Source organism: Argopecten irradians, chromosome 14, assembly GCF_041381155.1.
Source record: "Argopecten irradians isolate NY chromosome 14, Ai_NY, whole genome shotgun sequence".
NCBI classification, from domain to species: Eukaryota; Metazoa; Mollusca; class Bivalvia; order Pectinida; family Pectinidae; genus Argopecten; species Argopecten irradians.
In genome coordinates, this window is record NC_091147.1 from 34,881,149 (window position 1) to 34,890,122 (window position 8,974).

Below are 8,974 nucleotides of genomic sequence, written 5' to 3' on the forward strand. Positions count from 1 at the left end.
TAGAAAATAGAAATAAAGACATGTTTCGAACATAAAAATATTTATGCATTAAACACAAACACTAGTTTTGTGTTCATCAATATCGTTGTAATATATGCGTTTTATCATCAACATGTGCTGAATCAAATTACTATTCAATTTTTTAGACCAACAATTGCAGATGTGTTGACCAATATGATGTACATTTGTCAATATTTGCACAGACCTTTACTGATCTTTGATGATAGTTTATCCAATAGCAATTCATATTTCACAATGGAATAATCGTGTGATCAATTCCACAGCGGTTGGTTATGGTTTATGTTTACACGCTTGCTACTCTCATTGGTTAATTCCAAATCTCTTGATTCCGATTGGCTTTCAACTTTGGACTACTTTTTATAACGCATTTTCTTTTAAATTGCATAAATAACAGGTAAGTATTAACAATAGAATATTGACTATGTATTTGGGTACTATATTTCATGGCGGAATGTATTATGATGCCATATGTGGAGCTACCCTGACTGTAATGTGAGACAACTATTCATTATCACCACAGGGACCTGACGCGAATTTCTAACCAACAGTGTATACATATAAAATATATATTATAAAACTATAATTAATATGTATATATACATATGCGTATACTGATGGTTAGAAATTCGTGTCAGATCCCCGTGATCACCACTGTTGTTAAAGTCATGTGATAAACAAGTTCCCTGAACGCGTGACTGTGAACTAATTGTATTATATTTATCAAAATTTATCAAAAATCAAAAATTAAAAATTTGATAAATATTTTTTTTTTCGAGCTTCATAAACATGATGAACAACTATCACTTATTGGTAATCTCTATGCATCCGTGTTCACAGGATATCATATCTCGTTTAACTCGTGCTACAAAAGAAGAAACGTCTTTGGTTTTCTTTGCGCAATGTGTGTAATTAGTCGACATTATAAATTGACATTGAATCATTGTTAAATGAATAGTATGATAATTGTATTTATAACATTTTTTTTTTCATTTTCTAATAAACCATAAATGGAATTTGCCAAGTGGAAGATGGATAATAATATAATGATACAAATGGTCCATTTTCGATACTCTAGGGGTTACTATCACTGACGTTATAACGTCAGTGATAGTAACCTCTGGATTATCGAGGATGGAACTGAATTGATGTCCAGCTACAAACACCATTTGTCTTTTGTTTTCGTCTGTTTACAGTCTAGTAAGGCTGATGAGACATTGTCTGCTTGGTCCACAATAAAAGACTTTTCAATGTGTGTTATGTTTTGTGACATTCATATGGGATTTACATCGATTCTATCCCATCCTCGGTATTCCAGGGATTACTATAACTGGGTCCAGTTTCACGAATATTAACTTAAATTTCCTCACAGAAAAGCATTACAAAATTTAAGAAAAAATCTTAAGTTAAGGAGCCTTAATAAAAATATGTAATGCTTTCCTTGCATTTGTAGAATTTTGTAGAATTCCGTAAAATTAAGGAATATCTATGAAACTAGACCCTGATATTATATCCAACCCTAGACTATCTCATAGTAAAACTGATGGCAGCTCAGGAGAAAATATTTGAACGTTGCGGATTCTCACAAAAGTTTGCAAACAAAATTTATTTCATAACCCGATGAAAAATATAGTGGCGTTAATGCTTATAATTTTATTTACCTCAATTTTCAGACTACTTGATAAAACAAAATACGTTTAAACGTGCGATTCCATTGATTTTCCTATGGATTATTTTTTTCCAAATTAATACGCAACGTCATTGTTTTTAATGTGGGGTTTTCGCGTCATTCTCGGACTTTTTTTCCTTTAAGTATTGATGTAACTCTTTTTTAATTTTGTCGTGGTATGAAAGAAAATTTTTAGCTAACTGTGCGAATCAGAGTACATATTTGGAAAAAATGATCACATTTTATCAAGTCGCTGGAAAAATTAATCATAAGCATTGGTGTCACTATTTCTTTTTCATCCGGGTATGGCATTCCAAACACTTCGTTGGAATGTAACAATATTTCATTCCCACGCGATAATATTTCGTTCCCACGCAATAATTTAACAAGAGGCCCAGAGGGCCTGTATCGCCCACCTGGTGTGTAATGCCAAGTATTGTTCTGAATACAGGTTCACTGTTTCTTTTCTATAGAAATTTGAATATTTACCTCTAATTCCCCTATTGGGCCCCGCCCCCCCCCCCCCTGCCCCCAGGGGATCAGAACCAAAATTTATACAAATTTTGTTCCCCTTCCACCAAAAATGTTTGTGGCTAAATTTTGTTACAATCCATGTAGAACTCTATGACAAGTAGCGATTTATAGGATTTACCTCAAATTCCCTTATTGGGCCCCGCCCCTCCTGCCCCCGGGGGGTCAGAGCCAAAATTTACACAAATTCTGTTTCCCTTCTCTAAAGGATATTTGCAGCCAAATTTGGTCAAAATCCATGCAGAACTCTAGAACAAGTAGCGATTTATAGGATTTATCTCTATTTCCGTATTGGGCCCCGCCCTTCCTGCCCCCCCGGGGGTTGGAGCTAAAATTTATACCAGTTCTGTTTCCCTTCTCCCAAGGATATTTGCAGCCAAATTTGGTTACAATCCATGCAGAACTCTAGGACAAGTAACGATTTATAGAATTTACCTCTATTTCCCCTATTGGGCCCCGCTCTTCCTGCCCCCGGGGGTCATAGCCAAAAGTTATACAAGTTCTGTTCCCTTTTCCCAAGGATGTTTATGGCCAAATTTCGTTACAATCCATGCAGAACTCTAGGACAAGTAGCGATTTATAGGATTTACCTCTATTTCCCCTATTGGGCACCGCCCCTTCTGCCCCCGGGGGGGTCAGAGCCAAATTTTATACAAGTTCTGTTTCCCTTCCCCCAAGGATGTTTGTGGCCGAATTTTGGCAGAATCCATGCAGAACTCTATGACAAGTAGCGATTTAAAGAAATATTGACGGACGGAGGACGGACGCCGCGCCATGACATAAGCTCACCGGCCCTTCGGTCCAGGTGTGCTAAAACGGCAGAAAAATCATCGAAGTAAAACTGCAAAAAAACGTCGAGGTATGAGAGAAAAATACTCTTGGGATCACAAAATGTTGTTTTAGTAGACGTCTATGAAAAATTAAGAAATCGTAGTTCAAATAGTTATAATGTTCGGCAAGCCTCGGGTTTTACAACATTTTGTGACCCTCGGTAGAATGAAAGAGTCTTATATTATTTCATGTCTACTCCAACCCACCGTACCATTAGGATATACATCCTATCATTTGGCAAAAATAGATATTCTTTAAAACCAAAAATATTACAAAAACATAATGAGGTTTAGTGCAACCAGGTAAGATGTGAAACAGTATACAGGTAAGGCCTGGTAGGAGAAAAGAATACGGAAATACCATAGTAAAATACAACAAAAATATAGGTTTAAGTTACGTACTTACCGTAAATATATACTGTCACAGATTGCTTAATTGAATGATAATATGAGGAAGAACTGTTATAAAAATGTCTCCCTGAAGCATGCATAAAAACGTTTCATTATTCCCTCGTTGTGGCACATTATCCGATGATATTGGATAGCTGAGATTAATAATTAACAAATATTTAAATGTTTTATCTTTGTATCATTGACCGACTTGTTAACTCACGCTTTTGCAACAGGTTGTAGGAAGGCTTTGTCGCTTGCAATCTGTCAATCAATCCGGACGTTGCATTTTGTATTGTGCTTGATTATCGGTCAATGCATACTTGTGTAGCAGGAAACGAATATAAAAATTCAATATTTTTGAACTCAATTGAAAAATATAAGATATCACAAAAACTTGAACAATGAACGTATTGACATTTGTAAAAATAATCCTTCGAAACAGATTAGTGTGGATCCTATTTCAAGCCCAGGGATCTGATAATTAGTTACAGATTATGTATAATTGGGCCTAGCACTTTCAGACGTTTTAGTAGACGTCTACGAAAAAACTTTAGAAATCGAAGTTAAAATAATTATAATGTTCGGGAAGCTTCACCTAGCTTTATCGGCGAAAAAATATTACTTACAGTAAGCATCTCCGTTTTACAGTAAGCATCTCCGTTTTAAAGTTATATGTGCCGCATATTTCATACTCGCGAAGGAAGATGAACTTTTAATATGTCATTCATCACCAAACGTTACCAACATTTTTAGAATTGCAGTACTTCAATGCTTTTAATTTTTCGGGCACAAATAAGAGCTGAACATTATTTTTGGCAGTAAACAATTCCAATGAAGACTACTGTTTTGCTGGTCTGTGATTCGTTCAGATTTTGTCCTCTGAGGTGCCTTCAGTTTTACTATGAGATAGTCCAGGAGTGTAGAGATTGTAAGTGATCGGAACCTCTGGAGTATCGAGAATGCCAGTTTCCAAGATTGTGTTTAAAGTTATAATTGCCATTACTGGGCGAAAATTTTGACATGTTATTTTTAAGTTATCTATTGAAAACCATAAGGTTTGATAATATTTATCTGTGAAACATTCAAATGGACAGACTAAAATGACGATGCCTTAAAAGCATTATAGTTACAGCATAGAATTTATACAGTCTAAAATTCTTGTTTTATGCCTTAATAACTTTACAAGATCTTTCTAATAACACTGTAAAAATGTGAAATGAAATTGTAGACCACAGTTTGGCTTCATTGTCTGACCCTATGTACTCATAATGATGTTTGGTAGTAAAGATTGTTCAAATAAGCATATTGCACCTTTTCTCCATAATTTTCTAGACAAGGTCACTGAACTTCTGAACTTTTCTAACGATTGTTCACACCAGCATATCGCAATCCTTTCCCTCATTGTTCTAGTCAATGTTGCTGTTACTTCGAACTTTTCTAACGATTTTTCATATCAGCATATCGCACATTTCGTCAATAATGGTATAGACATCTCCTCTTGATTTCACATTATAGCATTTTCATTTTATTTATTAAAGGGAGTGAGTGGCTAACTAGCAAAAAAGTCTTCAAAAACGAAAAATTATATTTATTTGAAATCACATTGCACTTTACATCAGTCACTGTTTTTAACCTTGAAACGTCGATAAAATAATACCTAACTACTGTAATTAACAATTCAATGAATATTAATTCTAGCATTCGTAGTAGTAATAAGAAAGCTATCCTAGCATTCGAAGAGAATATAAAAAAAATTGATTTGATATATCTAATAATGACACCATGAATATATTTCAATATATCAATGTAAACTGCGTATAAACATGTAAAACAATTAACAAGGGGGAAAATCTAAAAAAAAGCCCAACTAAGTATAACGAAATAACGAAAAAGAAAACATACGTTAAGTATAATGATATTATATATGTAACAATTATAAATATGTAAAGATATTTATAGTAGTGTTCTAAAATCCAAATTGGCAACATGTAAGAACTTATTTTCAGCAGTTTTCAATGATAGTTCACAGAAACACTGTTTCAATAAACCGAATTTGATGGTACAAAATAAAAGATATTTTAAAGATGCTCCACCGCCGACAAAGAATAAGTGATACGCATCATATGAAAAATAACTGATGTTTAATCGTGCACATATGAGTCAAATTAACACATAAGTACATATAAAATTATTTAGTTTGCTCTTGGTGCATGCGTAATCAGTACTTTATTCCATATAGAACATAGTGCCATGGATTATTTTTTTCGGATGCAATTAAATAATTTTTACAATTTTTATCTTAATGAAGAAGCTCAAACTTTACAGTGGTGGTAATGGTATAAAGTAAGTAACTTTTGTAGCTCAAGAATAAATAGCATTTGTCAGCGGTGTAGCATGTTTAAACAAAATAAATGTGAAATCTGTTGCAAAAGTCGCTTACTTATTTCATCACATTCTTGATATTATATTATTGACCATCAAAAGATATTCATGTTAATTTCACCTACGCATTTTAACATGAAAGTGAACTGAACTTGATAAGATATTTCACTTTTGCACCATGTTATATGATTGTAATGGGGTACTGTACAACAAATGAAAGAGTTCTGGACTGGACCATTTTGCTTTAATGACATGCAGCAATATAGTCTGCTAAACCTGCCTATGTTATGGGGTTTTATTTCTAATATATATTAGGGGGAAGCTTATTAATATAGGCAAGTTTATCGGACTAGTACCAATAATGCATCTGTTGGGTTATTAAGATGGTGCATAATAATTTCAGTCTAATTTAAAGGCAGAGATTTAATATACCGTATAAACCAAGCGAAGGTAGCTCTAGCGTACGGTAGATGATACTGTCATCATCAAACCAAAAATAGATTTCTGGAAATCCTCTTTTGGGCATTTTCATATAGAGATGTATTTTTCGAGGCCTGCTGATTGTGAATTCAGAATGCATTAATTCCAAATGTTTAATGTGTGAGTTGGGCAATACATGTAAAATGAAAATTTGAAATTCTTTTAAATGGACAATCCAGTCTAAGAGTACCTTAAAATTTGCATATATATCGGAAAGTAACCAGTTCTGATAGAAATTAGATTAGTTGGTTTTACTGTGATTTGCCAGAAAAACCCACTGTAGTGAAATGTATGTGAAATGTTCAAACCGCAATTACACATTGTGGTCGGACGTCTTGTATACCGAACCCTGGCCCTTGCCAGTGTAGTGAAGAAATTTTTGTCTAGAACTACTCAGATCGCTCTTACAGTAGTGTGTTTACCTTATTATGTGCATATTCTTGTCTAAATGTAATTTCATTAACTCCTCAGTGGTTATGTATTTTATTAATGTACGTGACTTTGGCTCGGGTATGGGTACAGCATACATGTTATACCTACATAATCGTATCGATCAACGATTTGGAATTTCAACGGTATCAATCAAAATACTTATTAATGTCGTGTTGTCAATATTTCTAATATAATCAAGATTGCGAGTCAGGAATATCGAGGTTGACATTCAGCATAAACCAAGCGAAAAGTCATAGTAACTTCTGGAATATCGAGGACGGCATTCAATATTGACCAAGATAATGTAGAGTACGCTAGGTCAATGTATATAGATAGTAAGTTCTGTAGCAGAATAAGCACACAAGTTTTAGCGGCAATGTCAATGTTGAGTTTTCTATAATTCATCTCTTTGAGCCTGCTTAACATCCACAAACCTCCCGACAAACATAATTGTATCTGCCCGATTGTCCCTGATGACGAACATGAACGGGTGATCGGCCTTGAACTGCAATGGCGGTCTCGGCATTGCACGTATTCGAATCATCACAATTCCAGTTGCAACAGCAGCTTCTGTTTCTTCTTCGTTCACATCAACAAAGGCTTGGTGAAAGATGCCGGACACATATGATGTCTTGGCAGCGTCTATACCCGACAGATCTGCCTTCGTCTCGTGAAATAAATCTGTCACTCCCATGCTTTGGAAGAGTTTAGAAAGCTCAAAACCGGATTTAAGCTTAAATTTTGGGAGATAAACTTCCACCTTTATTGGTGGCATGTTTGTTGTCAGCTCCTTCAGGACAGATGGAGTTAGCTGCTCTTCAAGGGCAGACAACCCCTGTTTATCCTCGGGTAAAATTATGACCATTGAGAGGTCGTTACCTTTGTATGGCAATTCCAACACTTTGCACTTTAATTCATCGTCGATCTTTAGCGGGAATTTTGTGGCTTTGTGAAACATCATTTTCAAATTCTTATGTTGACCTTTAAGGTTATGAAAGGTGATATCCCTGGTAGCTTTGTCGTCAAACTTTGTCTCCCAGTTGCCCCTTGAAGTAGATAGCGTTGACCAGTACCATAATGGTCAGTTCATTCAAAGATCCTTGTGGCAGAAGGTCCTTTATTTTCTCTGCTGTTTGCTTGTAAACCCAATCGTTGATTTCTTGCCTAGCGGTTTCGGTTTGCCTGTAGTCCATTGCTTTCGTGTCAGCTTGATAGTGCTTAGCACAAAGCTCAATAAAGGATGGTACAATTTCTACACTTTTGTCGGGAAACAGTCTATTGGCAATATGTAGTGTGACGTTTTCCTTTCCAGCCAAAACCATCTTTAAGCACTCTTCATAGGCTTCGTGCACTCGCTGACCTAGTGACTGGATGCTGAGCGCGGGAACCATTTGGGCTGCCGTCTGCTCCCTGGCACCAAGGTAAACCATGGATATGGCAGCAGAGATGGAGAATGGCGAGTAGAACAAATTCCTCGGACATTTTAGTTAGACGCTTATAAGTCTCAAGGTAAACTCGGCGTTTGATGTCTGGAATTCTACGTGTAGTGTATCATCTCTGAAGACTTTGGTGGCACTCTGTGACTGAACGAAAACCATAACTAGGATGAAGGACAACAACTGTTGCTTCATATACCTAGAATATAAGGGAAATAAAAATCCCCAAATAACAGGAACATGAAATGTAGGATTGCCACAAGTTGTCGAGATGTGTAATGAAGTATTTAAGTAGAAAATACATGTACAAATGTAGATTAAACTATATTGGTAATTGGTGTATATATATTTGATCTTACACTACAATTTATTACAGTAGATATATATATTTACATATGGTACATGTAGATCTAGATCTACACATTGTACTGTACAGTTCATTTGCATTGTAAACGAGTTGTTGTTACCCAGAAATAAAGATTTCGAATTAACTAAAAAATATAACTATGTCAGCACGGAAAATTATATCACATGTACATGTAGTGTGATATACAATACCAATACCTGAATGAATAAGCTATATTTATATATACTTACATGTATTTGTACATTGTATGAGTAGTCTCCTGGTATTATATTGCAATAGTGTAAGTTGATTTTTGACCAGAAGCTTATATTCACACACCTGGGGAATAGCTACACGAGATTATTGATAATATATCAGCTTTAATCGAACTATTTTGTGTAATGAAGACTTACCCTATGTTTGTTTAGTATAGATAAGACTTTTACTTCCGTGTTAC

General features: G+C 35.1%; 1 pseudogene; it reads right to left on the minus strand.

Moving 5' to 3' along the window:
* Nucleotides 1-4,901: 4,901 nt before the first annotated feature.
* On the minus strand, nt 4,902-8,366 carry LOC138308181 (leukocyte elastase inhibitor pseudogene; annotated as a pseudogene).
* Between the last annotated feature and the right edge of the window lie 608 nt (nt 8,367-8,974).